The sequence below is a fragment of the Ursus arctos genome, unplaced genomic scaffold, assembly GCF_023065955.2.
Source record: "Ursus arctos isolate Adak ecotype North America unplaced genomic scaffold, UrsArc2.0 scaffold_28, whole genome shotgun sequence".
In the NCBI taxonomy this organism is placed as follows: domain Eukaryota; kingdom Metazoa; phylum Chordata; class Mammalia; order Carnivora; family Ursidae; genus Ursus; species Ursus arctos.
This window is the reverse complement of record NW_026622963.1, coordinates 4,587,972-4,605,229: the sequence shown is the minus strand read 5'-3', so window position 1 is coordinate 4,605,229 and position 17,258 is coordinate 4,587,972. Positions and strand designations below refer to the sequence as shown.

Sequence of the window (17,258 nt, the reverse complement as noted above, 5' to 3'; positions counted from 1 at the left end):
AACCCTGGTCAGCTTCTGGTGTCATCATCAAGCCATCACGACCACATCCTCTCCTTTGTAATAGCACTTTATAGGCTGAACTCTTTTAAATGTCTACAATCTGTCTCATCCCATCAGAAATTCCGGTTCTCACTTCGCAAACAAAAAACCTGAAGTTTGGAGCTAGTGATGACTTATCCGAGATGGCTCACTCTATAGTGGCCGAGGTAGGATTTGAACCCAGGACCCTTTCCTCCACACAGCAGTGCAACTGGGCAGCACGTCAGGGCCGCTTCGGGCTTGCCTTAGGCAGCCACGTTTTCCTCCGTGGCCTGGTCCTCTCTTTCTAGGTTAGCCTCCAGCTTCTCTGGGGGAGCGTGGGCTGCGGTGCTCGTTGGCTGTGGGGGACCAGGACCGTGCCATCTCACAGCAGTGCCACCTGGCTGTATTGGAAGCACAGGGACGGGCCATCCCCAGGGCGGAGGGGAGCCCCTGTGGGGGGACGAGGCCAAGGTCTGCCGTGGCCCAGGTGGCTAAGGAGGTCTGGCTAGAGCACAGGCTGTACAGATGCCCTGAGCCGAGGCTGTTCGGCCGCAGCAGGAAGGTCTGGGGCTCCTGGCAGCGCAGAGGGGAGTGGGCGCTGCGCGGGGAGCCAAGGCCAGCCTTAAGCCCCATGGGGGCCACTCTCTGGCCCCCGGCTCCAGCCATACACCGCCTCTTAACCCTAGCCAGGACTGACCTCAACCCTGGCCGCACAAAGACCCTTCAAACCAGGCCCAAACTGGCCCCAAACTCAGTCACGGGCTGACCAGGAACCCAGTCGCCGTTACCCCACCCGGCAATTCACTGTGAGCAAGAACCATGCTTGAATATTGACCCCAACCCTCAAGCGCTGCCCCGAACTGCAGCGAACTAGTTACTCGGTGGCCACAGACTGACCTTTAACCCTGGTTCCAGACTGACCTACTGCACGGTGGCCAGCCTGACCCTAGCACAGCCTCGTCTAGAGCGTATGTCATCGGTCACACAAGTAAGAAGGGCAGGTGGGCCCGCCCAGCACATCTTCCCTGTGGAATCCTAGCCCCCCATACGGCTGGAGAAAGGAGGGGGACAGGGTCCCTCTCTAGAAGCACATATGTCATCAGTACTCTCCGGGGAAAACCTTGATTTGAGGAAGACACATGGTGAGATGATCTCCTCCAGCTCTCCAGGCCTCAGCAGCGCGAGAGCCCAGCCGCACAGAAATCCAGACAGAAAGAGAAAGGCCCCTATTGCATTGCTCTCAAAACTTGACAAGGACGGGACAGGCAGAAAATGGCACAATTCCACTATTAACATAGCTGTAATTCTCATTGAAACAGTAAATGGGGCGCCTGGGTGGCTTCGTCGGTTAAGCTTCCGACTCTTGATTTTGACTCAGGTCATGATCTCAGGGTCGTGGGACTGAGCCCCACGTCGGGCTCCACGCTCAGTGTAACGTCTGCTGGAGATTCTCTCTCTCGCTCTCCCTCTCCCTCTCCCTCTCCCCCTGCCTCCTGCACTCAGGCCCTGCACGCATGCACGCTCCCTCTTTCTCTCAGATAAATAAATAAATCTTTAAAAAAAATAGCAAATTATTTTAAAATAGCGCATCATGACTAAGACTGCTTTCTCTCAGGAATGTAAGGATGCTCCAGGATCAGGAAATCTATCCATGTATTTTACCACATTAATAAACTAAGGGAGAAAAATCACAGGAGGTCTCAACAGAAACATACAAAGTATTTGAAACGTTCATCATCTCTTTATGATAAACATCCTAGGAGGCTAAATATAGAAGGGAACTTATTTAACTCTAGGAATTTCCTCTACTTAAATCCTACAGCGAATATACCCAACAAGATTTTTTTTTTTTTTTTTGAGTTCAGATACATTCCTCTTATGTGAAGGTCCGAGGCAGGGGGGCCCACCGTGAGTAGGGTTATTCAATATAGGGCTGGACGGCCTGGCCAAGGCAATCAAAGGAGAAAAAGAAATAAAAATTATAATATAACTATTGTAATGGAAGACATGACACTATGATTGTCTTCAGATAAAATCTAACATTCAGCAGGCAAACTAATAGAAAGAAAATAAGGAGATTCTTCAAGATGGCTGGATACAAGATCAAACTACAAAATTCATTAGCATTCTTTAAAATACCAATAATCAATTAGAAACTAAGTAGAAAATAAACTCCTATTTACAATAGCAATGAACTGATAAATCATCTACGGATGAACCAAGGGAAATTGTAGTAAGACATTCACGGGTCAGATTGTCAAACGTTACAGCAAAGTAAACACCAGCTGGATGCAAAATGTAAGTCTAAAAACTTCTAGGGGCTTCTGGCCGGCACAGTTGGTGGAGCACACGACTCTTGATCTTGGGATTGTGAGTTTGAGCCCCTCGCTGGGCGTAGAGATTACTTAAAAATAAAAATCTAAAACAAAACAAAACAGCCAACTTGAAGAAGACGTACTTTGTTTGTCTGGAAAGGGCTGTCCACGCACACAGCGCTCACCCCCTCCCTGGCCACCGCAATCTGGCTCTTGCCCCCACCTCTCATAATGAAATGGCTTTGGCCAAGATTACCAATACCTCCTTGTCAATCGATATTTTTTTCCTCATCTTCCTTGCCATTTGACACTGCTGCCATTTCTACCGTGTCACGTCCTCTTCTCGCGACTTCCATGAAACCTCTCCTGTGGTTTCCCTCCTCCCTCTCTGCTCACTGCCCCCTTTCTTCTCTGCAGATTTCTTTCCTCTTATCACTTCATAGTTGGATGCTTCTCGGGGCTCTGTCCCTAGCCACTTCCTCATTTCTCTCCATGCATATGCTCTCTGGGAGCCATTACTCTTCCCAGGCGAACGACTTCCCAGTTGGTATCTCCAGACAGGTGACGCACTTGTCTTAGTTTTCTAGAGCTTCTGTAACCAAGTACCACCAATCACATAGCTTCAAAGAACAGGAAAGGATTCTCTCACTGTTTTGGAGGCTTGAAGTCCAAAATCAAGGTGTCAGTGGGCCACGCTCTCTCTGAAGGCTCTGGAGAGAATGCGTGCCATGCCTTTCTCTTAGCTTCTGGTGTTGCCAAGCAATCCTCGGTTTGTAGAAGCATCGCTCCACGGTCCGCCTTCCTTACCACGTGGTGTCCTCTCTGGGTGTCTCTAACTGTCTCTTCTCCTGTTCTCAGAAGGACACCATCATAATGGATTAGGGCCTACCCTAACGACCTTGACTCGATCACATCTGCAAAGCCCCTATTCCCAAAGAGAGTCACATTCACAGGTCCCAGGTGTTAGGAGTTCAACATATTATTTTGGGGGGGGGGCATGATTCAACCCATAGCAGCGCCCCTGTCATGGGTCCCCGTGGCACAGTAGTGCTGGGGGGCAATTGCTGGTCTACCCGCTCTCCCCGCAGAATGGGCGAGCGGGACCAGAACGTGGGCTAGACACACAGTGTGCAGGAGAGAGTCAGTGAATGGATTACCGCACCTACCGCATCTGGCCTGTCCTTCTTGTCCTAGCGGCCTTGCTGGATTTGACCGTTATCTCCCAGACCAGCCCCAGTTACCGCCACAGAGGAGTCTTCGTCTGAAAGGAGTGGACAGTAGCGGTCCCAGAGCCGCTCCTGTGACCGCAGTCCCACCCGGCCACAACGCGGGGGCAGAAGATGTGGAGGTGAGGCCTACACGCTCACCCCATATCGGGCCACCTGCAAATTCATCTGGAGGTTGCAGCCAGCGCTAGAGGCCAGCTCCAGGGCCCCCACTGCACAGACTCACCTTCAGAGGGGAGAGGAAAGAAATATCGCACCACCAGCACCCCGAAACAGTCCTTGGACTCCTCATCTGAGAGCTTCCCTCACCAGTGTCAGAGGGGGCATGGGCAGGAGGAGGTGGGAGGGGAAAGCGGGCAAAAGCCAATCCCTTTGACCTGGTTCTCCTTGAGAAGCGTGACTTCCTCTCGTTGCTGTCCCCTGTGGGGCGTGGAAGGGGCCTTCAGAACAAGGAAGAAGGCCGCCCGCCCCACATGAACTTGCTACATGGGTTCGCATGAGGGGATCTGGCATTCTTCCATGGTGCTGCAAATGTCATAACCGGGATTATTCCTCCTGATCTAGAAGCATCACTCCCTTTAAATTACGTGGTGGGAGGTGCTGAGGGGGTGGCCTGAACGGAATTCTGTACAAAGGAAAAACCCTCACACCAAAGAAGGGCCAACTCCTGCAAAGAACGGGAGAAGCGGCCCCCGACACTTCACAGTTACGTAATCTCATCAGTTCGTTTGCTCAGCAGCCTTGTGCGGTGGGAGGGCAGGAACTGTACCCCCGGGGAGCCCCAAGGGCAGAGGCAGAGGGAGACGCTGGCTGCGCTGGAGACTCACGGCTGAGGCTGGCCTGCGTTTTCTGGGGCGTGAGCCTGTGGACCCCTGGTCTCTCCCGGCTGAATGTCTACTTAATAATAGTTGGACTCGGGCCCATCGAATAAGATCCCAGGCTCTGGAGTTTTCTAGGAGGGTGGAAAGGGCGTCAGGGATTCTAGGACCCAAAGTGCTAGCTGTTGGGAGGCAGACAGCTTGCCCTTCCCAGGAGCTGGAAGTCAGGCCTTGAGGCCTGCGAATATCATTACCCGAAAGAGACGTGTTTGGCTGTCCAGAACTTTCAAGTCTTTAATGAAAACCAACCTGTTAACGCTTCAGGAATTTGCTGCTGGCTCTGGAGCAACCCAGTCCCCCTGCTTTCTTGGGGATGGAGTTTCCAGCAGAACCAGGCCAGATGTGGGCAGCTGGAGATGACCTGCGGGCAGTGAGAGGGTAGGTCAAGGTGAGCAGGCCAGATGGGGTTGGGGTGAACCCTCTGAGAGGCAGACAGGCTCCAGGGGCTCAGAGCAGACACTGACATCTAGGGAAAGAAACCTGGCTGGTCAGCTACAGAAACCTAAAACGTGGTGGGGTGAAATGAGGAGGAGAGGTGAACGGAGCGGGGGAGCCGGGGATGGGCCCGTGTGGCAGCCAGAAAGGCAGATGGGCTGGGAACTCCCAGCTGACGGCTGTGTCCCTTTCTCCAGCCTTTCCTTCCACTCTGATGTCCTTGCTGCCTCTGCCCGATGACATCCTTCCCTTCCTTGAAGGCACTGCTCAGAAGTTTCCCCTCCCAACGAAGACCCGTCTCTTCCCCAGACTCTCCCCACAGGCCACTCTGAGTGGGTCCCTGTGCGAGCAGACGGATAGCCCGCAGCTCGGTGCAGAGCCCAGGAAACGCCTGCCCAGACCCACGAGGAGCCTCAGGTGCAAACCCGCTATCTTCCTAGATCTGTGATTCTGCCCGTTCGAATCCCTAGACCTGCACCCTCCCCTGCCCCATCTCCCACGCCCTCCACCCCCCCACTGCTCAGGGTGGGATCCCACCCCTGCCCCTGCCAGGATGTCGACCCAGGCCACGGGCGCTGTGATCCGATCACCAATCCTTATTACACTCAAAGTCTCTCGGGTGAGCTCCTAGCGCAATTGACATATTACTGTCACAGTTCTAACTTCTATTTAACTCCGAATTGCATTCTTCCCCTCACCCCCCCTTTCCTGATTCCAAACCCTCCTTGGGGCTGTGGTGGCTTCTCTCCAAGATGGCCCCCATGACTCACCTCCTGGTGCGCACACTCTGTGTCGTGTCCTCTTCCTCTTCCACACGTGTCCGTGTGAGCTGTGGAATATGGCAGAAATGGGGGTGTGCCACTTTTGAGATTCAGCCATAAAAGACCCTGCAGCTTCTGTCTTGCTGGCTTTTCCCTCTTCCTCTCTTTTGCATTCCATTCCTCTCTCGCTCTCTCTCTCTCCTCCACCCCTGTCTTCCTTTCTCTCTCTCACCACTGACTCCGGGGGAAGCCAGCTGTCAATCATGAGCAGTTCTAAAGAACTGAGGCTTCCTGCCCACAGTCATATGAGTGAGGCTATTGGAAGCAGGCCCTCCAGCCCCAGACGAGCTTTCAGATGACTGCAGCCCTGGTCGACACACTATAACAGCACGAAAGTTCTGAGCACGGCCACGCAGCTAAGCCACTCCTGGATTCCTTCCCCTCAGACACGGTGTGAGACAAGAAGTGTTTGTTGTTTTAAGCTGCTAAGCTCTGGGGTCATTTGTTATGCGGCTATAGCTAGCCAATACAGGGGAGCTAGGGCCGAGCCATGGCCAGCAGCCAGCCAGGGCAGCAGGGAGAGTGGGGACATTGTACTCCCAAGACTGAGGCATGAACCGGGGGAAGAGCCCCCCCTGTCGGGGCTTGTTTCTGTCTAATGGCAGCAGCCTGTGCAGGTGGAGGGCCCCGGCTGAATGGGGGAGTCCTGGCCAGGACTCAGCTCCGTGTCACCCCTCTGTGGTCATGGAACCCTGTCCCGTGTGAGGGTCAGCCTGCAGCCCAACTCTGGCTTTTTAGAACATCAGATGCCTTGGGCCACATTTTTTCTTTTTACTCCACTTGCTTATTACCTTCAGGTATTGGTATTCTTGTCCACACACATACATCTTTTGAAGCAATAGGGTCCTCCTGTCTGCAGGGAAGACCTTGAGGGACAATAGTTAGCGTGGAGATGGAGTGGCTGGTTCCTTTCATTAAAGATATAAAGGAATTGTATCACTCTGGGCCTCTAACCTCAATCCTATTATCCCCGCGGTGTCTTTGGTTGGCTGATTGGTTGGTTTTCTGATGTTGGAAGTTTGCCCTTGTGGCCCTGTGGAAATGAGGGTGGCTTGTTTCTGGGGTGCTGGGTGGCAAGACTGGGAAGTACCAGGTGGCAGAGCCGGCACTGACCGCCCCCCCCCCATGCCACACAGGCAGGCCTTGCCAGGTCCTGGGCAGGGCTGGTCCTTACCCTTGGACTCATCCTGTGTGAGTCCTTTGCCAAGTGCTTGCCTGGGCCGGCTCTCAGTGCCTGGCCTACGAGCGGATGGCCGGGATCTTTCTTTAAGCTAAGCGGTCGCAGTAGGGATAGTAAGCACAGTGTGCTTTTCAGAGCACGTGCTCTCTATGCCAGTGCTGTGCAAAGTGCTTCTGCACACTTTCTCTCACTGAACTCTTATAACAGCCTTGCGGTATAGACACTATTGTGGCCGTGTTTCCCACATGAGGTTACATAAGTGACGTCATCGAGGTCACCCAGATAGGGAAGGGGCAGCCCCGATCCAAAGCCACCAGTCAGACCCCACCCCATGTTCACAACTACTTTGAGAGGGGAAGCAGGAGGTGAAAGGGCATGGATTCTGGACCCAGACTTCCTGGCTGTGTGGCTCCGAGCCGGTTACACAATGTCTCTGTGCCTAGCTTCCTCATCTGTACGATGGGATAATTTCAATACCTACTTCATAGGGCTGTTATGAGGGTACGTAAGTTAATGCTCATAAAATACTTAGACTTTGGCCAAGCACAGAGTTAAATGCTCATTAAACACTAGTTACTAGTAGTTTTACCCTGATGTGGTCTTGAAAAAGAGTCAATCTTCGAAAAAGGGGCTGAGGACCCAGTTCAAATGGGACACTGTGCTTGGCACTGGGTGGGGTGCAGGAAGGAGGGATAGACCCAGAGATACGTAAGGTAAGAGAACAGCCATGCACAGTGAACACCAAAGTAAGACAGACTCTGATTCATTCTAATATACTTGACAGACGTGTGGTCAGAGACAGAGGGGAAATTGTTCAACACTCAGTGGAAATCTGGGAGGGCTTCAAGGGTGGGGCAGCTTTTGACTTAGACCTTAATAGAAGGCCAGGACCAGGTAGGCAGGTGAGGAAGAGACATTTTAAACACAGGCAAGGCGATAAGGAGGGTTTGGGGTCCTGGCATGAGGCTAGAGGGTCAGTACTGAAACAGAAGGAGGGTGGGAGGAACGGACGGAGAGGTAGGAGCTAGACAGGGCCCCAGGAACTTGGGCATGTTTGCTTAGATAGGTGGTCTGCCTTGTAGCCAAACAGGAGTGTTTATGAGAAAGCCCTAGAGCCAGAACCCCCCCCCCCCAAATCTCTGCGTTTGGGGCCCAGGCAGGTCACAGCTCCGTCCACCACCTGGGTGGGCTGCTCGGCACAGGGGCACTGGCATTCCCCACCCGCACAGACCCCAGGAGGGAAAGCAATCACTGTGCTCAGACTTGATCCCGCCCCCAGGCCCCTTCCCTGAACAAAGCCAGCATTTACCCAGGCTATTTATGACTGGGATAGAGGATTTTCCTGGAGAGCAGAAGCCCCTTTCTGTCCCGTTTGAAAACCATTTGGGCCTTTTGAAAGGGTCTGGGTGATGGCATTTTGCCCTTAAAAATACGGCCAAGACCAGAAACTGGAAAGAACTCTGGAGGAATCATTTCTCCTTCCAGAGAGCTACTTAGGCCCGGACAGGACTCCCAGCTTTTAGAAATAGGGGGAGCCCTCAGAGACTAGCAGTCCTAGTCAGGAATAGCAGCTGTCCAGGACAAGGGGGAGCCCATGGCACACCAGCACCCGGCCAGCCTGCCAGAAACAGGGAGAGGGTCTCCAGGTCCCGGCCCACATAGGCTGGGGCCTGTCGCTCCCGTCTGGCCCGGGTGCTCCGGCTGCTGAAGGAGATGGGCCCACAGGCCAGCTGAGCTCTGAGGCCCGGTGCTCACGGGGTGCCCATGTCCGCTGAAACCTCTTCGGGCCAGCAAAGGGTGGGGCATGGAGGGGAGTTTCAGGCTCCTTCCACCCTCCTTACGAAGACCCGTGGCTGGCCTTTTGACTCCCAGGCCCAGATTTAAGGCCCTACCTCATCTCACACCCCCAAGGGGAGCCCAAGGATCCTGGCCCATGCAGAGAGATGGGTGACCTCTAGCACCCGGGTCCTCACCGGAGCGTGCCCCAAGCTGTCCCCACTTCCTACGGCACTATGTGATCTGAGGGGCTCCAGAACCCTCTTTCCTTTTCCAGATTGCCCTCCCAATGCTGCCATGGTCCTGCTCTGGGGCTCAGGGTTTCCAAGGCCAGATTCATCGCTTGGAGTTCAGGGACCGTGTATCCAGGAGACTCCTCGTGCTAGGAAAGGCACTGATGAATGAGGGGCGGGGAGCTGGGCAAAGGAGACAGCGGTGAGCAGGGCTTGGAAAATCCAGGAAAGAGAAGGGATTTGGGGGAACTCTTTGACAAGAGTTTAAAACCTGGTAGGCTAATGAGATGCAAAGGAGAGGGAGTGGGGGCAAGAAAGGGAGCAGGAAATGAGAGGGAGGGAAGAAGAGGCAGAGGGGTGAGAAGGGGAAGGGAGCAGGGAGAAGGAGGGTGGGAACGAGGGGTGGCGGTGGTGAAAGGGAGAACAAGAGGGTGAGGGAAGGGAGCCAGAAAGCGCATGACGAGGGCAGATCTCTGGACCTCTGCCCTCTGTCTGGGGTGTCCTGGTGGTAGGCCCTAGGGGACCAGCCCATACTGCTCAGTGGGGCTTCTCCTCCGAGGTTCTGGGGTCCTTACCTGAGGAGGTGTTTGACCTGGGGCTGCTGGGGGCTTCTCCTCTTCCACTTCCACCCACCAGTTTATGGCCTGCAATGAGCCTCTCTTTCCATTTTGGGGGAAAGAGAATATAAGCATTCCCAGGAAATCTCATTAACTCTGCAGCAGACTCTTGGCTACTTATCCAACAGACAGACATCCACGTGTGCCCTCCTGCACACTCACGCACACCCTCTAGACCTGCCAAGCCCCAAATGGTAGGCGTACGATGCCATATTGTACGGCACAGACACAGAACGTTTCCACTATTGCAGAAAGTTCCACCGCCCAGCACTGCTCCAGGTTCTTGCCAGAACCCTGATTTTGCTTAGGTGCTCAGCTGCCCGTGTGTTCTGGAAGGTGACACCCGAGGGCGAATGTGGATTAGCCTGAGCCAATCTTGGCAATTCCCTATTCCTTGTCAGTGATGGGCTTAGTCCTGGCCTGTGATGCCGCTTTGGCCGATGAGATACAAGGGGAATTCTGCTTGGGGAGGAGGTGTCCCTTCTGGAACATCTTCCTCACTAGTAAGCAAAGACATTGGGCAGGAAACACCTTGCCTTCTTCCATGAGCTCCATCCTGCCTATGTGAATTCCCTGGAAATGCCACATCCACCCTGCCACTCCCTGGCCGTTTCACTGAGCCCGAACTCCCCAGCGCTGCGGTCTGGACTGCTGGCTGTAGGATGTCATGTATTTTCCTCACATTTTAGTTATGAATTGTTACTTGCAGCCAAAAGCATCCTAACACACATGACAGGGTTTTTTTTTTTTTAAGGTTTATTTGTTTATTTATTTGAGAGAGTGAACAGGGGGAGGAGCAGAGGGAAAGGGAGAGAGAATCTCGAGCAGACTCCCCACTGAGCGCAGAGCCCAACGTGGGGCTCGATCTCATGAGCCTGAGATCACGACCTGAGCTGAAACCGAGAGTTGGACGCTTAACCGACTGTGCCACCCAGGCGCCCCTTATATGACAGTTTTTGATGAAAGAATTTATGGGCTAGCTGTTCTTTGAAAGCTGAGCCATGTGGACCCACACAGGCACAAGGTGGGTATTTACCTGGGGAGGCAAATATTTGACTCCTGGCGAGTGAAAGATTGAACTTGGAGTGAAGCAGAACTAAGGTCTGAACCTTCTAAGGACCCGAAATGTCTAAGTCACCGCGTGACCTTGGACAAGTCAAATAGTAGCCGCCAGTGTTAGTCTTCCCATCTGTGAAATAGGGAGAATGGTGGATCCTTCATAGAAAAGGTGTGGAATCTACGACTGTTATAAGTTTTTTTAAGATTTTATTTATTTATTTGACAGAGATAGAGACAGCCAGCGAGAGAGGGAACACAAGCAGGGGGAGTGGGAGAGGAAGAAGCAGGCTCCCAGCGGAGGAGCCTGATGTGGGGCTCGATCCCAGGACTCCACGATCACGCCCTGAGCCAAAGGCAGACGCTTAACGACTGAGCCACCCAGGCGCCCCGCTACTGTTATAATTGTACCTGAAGTTTATCATCCTTTTCCTTTGTACAACCGATAAGTTACTTTGGTTGTCTGATCTGTTAAACCCTATTGAGATGGGAATTACTGCTTCCATTTTAGAGAAGAGGACACCGGGGTCCGGAATACGTTAAGCTTTGCCCAAGGCCACAGCTGTCGGGTGACAGAGCTGGGATTTCCACCTACCAGCAAACCCTGGCTCGGTCTTCTCTGACCTGGGAGGGGCTGAGTGCATTCATTCACCCTTTAGAATGAGTGAGCTTCAGACTGTCTGGCTGGTGGTCACAGTTGAAACCCAGGCCCCAGGCTCAAGAGGCTGTGGTTGGGGAGGGGACGGGAACTTGCGAGGCCTGGACACCTGGTTCCGTCTGAAGCAAGCAAGCAGGTGAGCCAGCCCCCGGTGAGGGTGACGGTCTACTGCGTTGGACGTGGGGGCTGGCGCCATCACAGGTGCCTGGCATCCGGCAGAGTTCTGGCGGAGGCCTCAGGAGACCCAGGTTCGATTCCCAGCTCTGCCCTTTCTAGCTGTGTGATCCGGGCAAGTCCCTTCACCGATTTGGGCCTCAGTTTCCCCACCTGTAAAATGGGGGTCCCATGTTGATATAACCAATCAACTGAGGTGCTTTACGAACTGCAAAGCATTAGAGATTGCTTTAAGGGTGAAAAGAACATTCGGAAGGAAAACCTAGATATGTTGTCAGACAAAGCACAAGACCCCACGGATGATGGGGTCTGGGTCCTGCTTTGGGGTCACTGGGGACTTGTCCCAGCACCAGGAGACACAGCAGTTTGCCTGGAAAATGCTGACCAAAAGCCAAAGCAGGCAGGAGGGCAGCTTGTTAAAAACCAACCTGTGAGGCTAGGGAGACTTTAATGAGGTGTGATCCCCAAAGTGCGAGACCTGAGTGGGTTCTGCAGAAAGCCTGCTGGCTTTGATCCCCCTTCTCTCATAAAATGTTATTTCTGCTCTCGGCTCCTCAAATTCCTAGACGGACGAATCAGTCTGGGCTGCCCGTGGAATTTGAAAAGAGTAAGTTTTCAAAAAACCACACTTGGGAACAATGGTTACCAGAAGTGTCTGGGTCTCAGAGGAAAGACAAACACCCTGTCCCCAGCTTGCAAGTGGTTCCCGAAACACCCTTCTACCTAACGCCTTGTGCCGCGTCTCCACCTACCGGGGGACACGCCGGTAATGAGGAGTAGTTTGTCCCCTGCTTCTGAGGCATGGCAATAAAACGCAACCAGACACGGCAGCTGGGTCCCAGCAGACTCGCCCTCACCCCTCCCTAGGGAGCGCCCATCCAGGGGGCTGAAGGCCAAGGGCTCACTTTCTGCAGCTCCCCCGCTCGCCTCCACCACTATTTCCCCGGGGGGGCGGGCACGGATGTCAGGTCCACTATGGGGGGTGGTAGCAGTCAACTCGTCTTCACCTGCACTGAAACTGTTTACTTGAAATGTGGATTCTAATCGGAGCAATGTATGTGCTTAGATCCGACGAAATCACACAGTCCGCTCAAATTTATAACAAAAACAGCAGCATCCTCATTTTGGAAACGAGGCAACCATTTTCAACGCTTTCTGGAGTGCATCTACCTTCTCCTTTTTTTTTTTTAAGATTTTAATTTATTTATTTGACAGAGAGAGAAAGAGACAGCGAGAGAGGGAACACAAGCAGGGGGAGCAGGAGAGGGAGAGGCAGACTCCCCGCTGACCAGGGAGCCCCCACTCGGGACTCGATCCCAGGACCTTGGGATCATGACCTGAGCTGAGGGCAGACGCTTAACGACTGAGCCACCCAGGCGCCCCTACCTTGCTATTCCCATATAACAAACTTATAATTCCAATTCTTGATTTTTCCGTCGCGGACATTAGTCATTAGCTATCAAAGATGACAACTCGGCTCTCTCAGTCCTGACTCCCAGCTCTGACACACACACGCACACACTTGTACGCACACACATGCATGCACACACGGACACACACATTTCCCAAACTCCTGTCCTTTCCGTATAGTTGTATCACCATGTTTACCTAAATCTCTGTTCAGTACCGACACAATTATGATTACATAAATAATACATTAGTGTACCACGATTACATTTTCGTTTGAACAGCTTTTGTCTTTTTCAGGAGTCAATAATTGCTTTCCCCCTTTCATTTCTTTGCTTCCCACGAACCTATGAGTAATTCAGCCCCTAACCTTTGAAACTAGGAACATTCCTCCAGCGAGTCCAATGGACCACATAAGCTGAGGCTTTCCCCGGGTCCTCCCTCCCCTTTGGGGGTCTGTGTGTTCCTGCTCCCGTCTGAACTGTGTGTTTGCTGAGCCTGTGTACGTATGTCATCCGGGCAATAACAAGGACAAGGGCAGGGACACAGGCTTGAGAACAACTGCTGTGGTCCGTGGACTCTACCCTGGTGGGAGTGGAGTGCGTGGGCCATCCGGAGAGTGGCCAGCAGCCGTGTGCTGAGCAGAAGAAACACAGGTGTTGGCTGGAAAGCGAGGAGGGTCTAATGAGTCCTGTGAGTCAGGCTGGTTGGGGACAGGGAGTAGTAAGCATTCATCCTGACCAGGGAAATCAGAGAAGGCTTCCCAATGGAGGTGACGTGAGCTGGGCCTCGGGCAATTCAGAAGGTTTCAAGATGATGAGGAATGGGAAACCCAAACATCATTTGGGGCAGAGGAAACAGAATAAGGATGGGAGCAGACACCTGCAAGTGAATGGTAAGGAGGGGTTGTGTGTTGCCAGAGCCGGAAAGGCTTGCAAGGGTGTGCCGGGGATGAGCTAGCCTGGATATGGAGGGTGACAGGTGGGTGCCAAGGAGCGTGTGCAGGCGGTGGTCACACGCAGCTCTAGCTGATTCCATTCTAACAGCTTTGCGTGCTCTGGCAAGGAATGGGCGCTTTCCAACCTTTGCTGAGACAGAGCCACGGGATAGCGGAGTTTTGAGCAAGAGTGTCCTGCTGTGGGACTGGACGAGCAAACGGAGGCTGGAGGGATGATCACAGCAGGGGCTGGAGGAGAGACTCCTACTCTATTTAATGAGCGTATTGTTATTTTCCTAAAGTCTGTCTTACTTGTCTGAGAACCTAGACGGGTACGTGCCCGGGACCTACACTGGTGCGCGCACAGGAATGAATGAATCTCCTGAAGCCCACAGCTCCGTCGCTGCCCCAGGAAACGGACCTCAGCTTCCCCTCCCCACAAACCCGCAGGCTCCCAGCCCCTCTCCCGAGAACTTGGAATCTCCCACCGTCTGTTGCCACCTCACCTGCCCCAGAGGCACTGCCTGTCGCCTTTTCTGGCGCCATCTCCTTGTGAGCACAGGCTTCCCTGGAAGCCTGGAAAGCACACTGTGCCAAATCCATTCTCTGTTGTCTCTGCAAATATCCCTGAGGAGACGGAGCCCGAAAGCCCAGCCTCGGTCTCAGAGTGGGAAAGAACTTGATGCAGAAAAGAAAAAACCCAAGATCGCATCTTCTCGATCCTTCCACAGAGCGAAAGTAAACACAAAGGAATGTCCCCACACTCTGCTCTGTGCCTGGCAGGTGCTCCAATGTGCTGTTGTTGCTAGTCGCTGCTGCTAAATCCTGCTTAGGGTCATGAAAGGGACCATCTTTGGGCGGGATGCCATGGGACCGTCCTCCTTTCTTTCCCAGCCCGCATTGGCAGCAGAGCCCGAAGAATGATGCCTGGGTCAGGGTTGGTGCTCCCGGCCACGTTGGCAAGGGCCCCACTGGCTCTGAGCTCTTTGCATACTCCCGCCGCTGCACCGTGGGGACGTGGGCTGTGAGGTCACCTCTGGCAAAGGCGAAGGCGCTCCCCTCCACATCTTGCTTTTCTTGAGTCAAAGCAATGCATGATTAGGCCTTCAGGGAAAAGGCATGAAGAGCCCTGAAAACAACCTGAAGGGCTCGAGGAGAAGAGGTCAAGCTACAGGGCAGACTGATGGGGTTGTACGACTCGAGGGGGGACAGATGAAATCTCCGCTCGCTGCAATTTACTAGTTCCGTGTGACCTCGGATTGGCTATAAATCTCTATCTCTTTGAGTCTCAGTTTTCTCATCTGTACAATGAGAATCATAGATCCTAACATTTGGGGGGTCGTAACAGTTAGAGTGGAATGTACGGTCCATAAACTGCGCCTGCACTGGTGACGTAAAAACAGCACACGGAGGGGAAGCATTCAGAAATGTGTGTGGTGCTTTGAAACTGCCTGACATCCGAGCTCATGATCAGGGCACTTGCCTCCCTGAACAGGGCGCAGATCAAAATATTGATCTTCACTGGACTTGACATAGATTTTTAAAACCAAACCCAAACCCCGATATTTTACCACCAGCAGTTTGAGAACCGCTGTTGGAAAGAGTCTGGGTACCCAGGACGTGCCATCATGATCCGAGCGGGGCAGTGCTCAGAGTGGACGGGCGTTGGGGGGCTTCCCTTGCCCCCAGCTGCCTGAGTTGGTCGATTGCAACCTACCCTCCTTTCAGGCCTCCTCCAGGCTGGCACTGGGCTCAGGGCTGGATCATCATCTCTGACCCGCGCCTCCAGCTCAGGTCTCACATCCAGCCAGCTGTCAAGCCCTGGCCCCCCCACTGTCCTGTGCCACCAGCAGAGCTCCGTCTTCACAACCACGAGGATACCGTGGCCCTCCCCATTCAACTCCACCCTCCACGCTGCCTGCAGAGGGAGCTGTTTTCAATTTATTTAAATAAGCTTTTTATCTGAGAGTAAGTTTAGACTTGCAGAAAGGTTGCAAAGGTTGTGTAGAGAATTCTCTTAAACCATCACCCCGCTCCCCCGATCGCTAACATCCTAGGAGACAGGTGTCACAACTAATGAACTGACACTGGCACATTACTTACTAGACACTAAACTCCATACCTGTCTGGATGTCTTTAGTTGTTCACTGATGTCCTTTTCCTGTTCCAGGTGCCTATTTATTAGCACCTCCCGTGTGCTGGGGACCGTTCTAGGTGCTGGTGAATAAAATCGACACAGGGCACAGGCAAGGGGAGGGAATGGATTGGGAGCGGTAAAGAGAGAGTAACTGCATCCCAGGCTGATTTGGAGACAAAACTTGAAGTGGAAGGAACAGCAGCCGGTGGGGGACTCAGGCTCCATACAGTTTAGCTGGAGCTATTCCCGAGCTTTCCGTGGCAAACCAAGCTGGCTCACTACATTCAGGTATCGGATCTTCTTAGCCATTTGTGGTCTGTGTCAGTTTCTCAGCGGAGAGAGTATCTGAAAACAAACTTCATGGGATCTCACCGTGCAATAACCTTCAATGGCTCCCCATGGCCAAATTCCATGGCCTTCCATGGCCTGGCCCACTCTACTTACCCTTTCCTTCCACCTGTTGTATTCTCTAAGCATCCTAATCCCAACCACCAGACAGCTCTGAGTGTGGCGTCGCAGTCAGAATCCTAAGGCCTGAGGACCAGAACTGATTCTGTTCAACTTCCAGCTTTTTCCCATTACCTATAACCCCCCCCCAAAACAGGGGGTTTATAGTGTAGCGGTTAAACAGGAAGGACGGACTGAGCTCTGTTACATTAGACAAATGTCTTAGCTTCTCTGTGACTCAGTTTCCTTATCTTTTAAATGAGGCCCAAAATTTGTATTCACAGGATTGTGGTCAGGGCTTAAGTAAGCCACACACGCAGAGTGCGTCCCAAGGTGAATGCTCAGTAAACGGTAATCAATAAACAGTAATTATATTGTCTTCGTTATTACCTTTGTATCCGCCCCCACCAGCCCCTCCCCCCTACAGAGGCGGGCGGGCGCCTAAAAGGCCATCAAGAGTGGAATTTTATGTAAAAGCCCTATCACTCCCCCTCCCCGAAGTTTTTAGCATTTATAAAGAGGACTCACCGAAACAAAAAACACAATGCTGAAACCAATGGAATAAATCACAAATGGTGGAATTTCAGGCACTAGCAGAAGAGGTATTTGGGGAAAGACATTTCCTGTCTGCGCTTTCGGAGTCACACCCGTCTGCTGGGAGCCCTGGCCACGGAGCCCTGAGTCCGGCTCCCCTCGCCTTCCTCCCCAACGCCGTGGGGCGCTGCAGGGGCTCGTTCCCATGCCAGTCGTGGGAGCACTTGTCTCTGGGCGAGATCACCCAGAAGTCAGCTTTGGGGACTGACACGCAGGCCCCATTTGGGCGAGCGGGCCTTCCAACCTCATAGACACGCTGCCGTCACTTCAGTCATCAGACACTAGCACCCAGGGGTCCTTAGCCAACATCTCCGTGGACGGATGAGGAGCCCGAGGCCCCGGGAAT

The 17,258-nt window shown here is 53.1% G+C and overlaps 1 long non-coding RNA gene across 1 annotated transcript; it reads right to left on the bottom strand.

The window, feature by feature from the left end:
* Nucleotides 1-2,119: 2,119 nt before the first annotated feature.
* Nucleotides 2,120-14,743, bottom strand: LOC130541959 (uncharacterized). Its single transcript, XR_008956106.1, has 3 exons — nucleotides 14,241-14,743; nucleotides 5,646-5,704; nucleotides 2,120-4,801 (listed from the first exon to the last, which is right to left on the bottom strand). It is a non-coding gene; the product is annotated as an uncharacterized LOC130541959 (long non-coding RNA).
* Between the last annotated feature and the right edge of the window lie 2,515 nt (nucleotides 14,744-17,258).